The sequence below is a fragment of the Nannospalax galili genome, unplaced genomic scaffold (assembly GCF_000622305.1).
Source record: "Nannospalax galili isolate Female #2095 unplaced genomic scaffold, S.galili_v1.0 scaffold26080, whole genome shotgun sequence".
Taxonomy (NCBI): Eukaryota; Metazoa; Chordata; class Mammalia; order Rodentia; family Spalacidae; genus Nannospalax; species Nannospalax galili.
In genome coordinates this window covers 469-748 of record NW_008346624.1, presented here as the reverse complement: position 1 = coordinate 748, position 280 = coordinate 469, and the positions used below count along the sequence as shown (strand labels likewise).

Sequence of the window (280 nt, the reverse complement as noted above, 5' to 3'; positions counted from 1 at the left end):
ATAGGTGGGTCATTAGGGGAGTCATATATGACCAATGATGGCTAGCTCAGTCGGTAGAGCATGAGACTCTTAATCTCAGAGTCGTGGGTTCGAGCCCCACGTTGGGCACCAGCTGCGGGGGTCTCTCCCTCTCTTCGCGGGTTGTTGGCCACTGGTCCATGAGGGCAGGGGGAGCAGAAGTGACGAATGGAGTCAGGACGGCCAGTGAGCACTGATGGAAGAAAGCCCTTCCAGGGAGGCTGGTTCCATGGCACAGTGAAACAGAAAAAGCTCTAGATGC

General features: G+C 55.7%; 1 non-coding gene across 1 annotated transcript; it reads left to right on the top strand.

Moving 5' to 3' along the window:
• The first annotated feature begins 36 nt into the window (after nt 1–36).
• Nucleotides 37–108, top strand: Trnak-cuu. Its single transcript has one exon. It is a non-coding gene; the product is annotated as a tRNA-Lys (tRNA).
• Nucleotides 109–280: the final 172 nt, after the last annotated feature.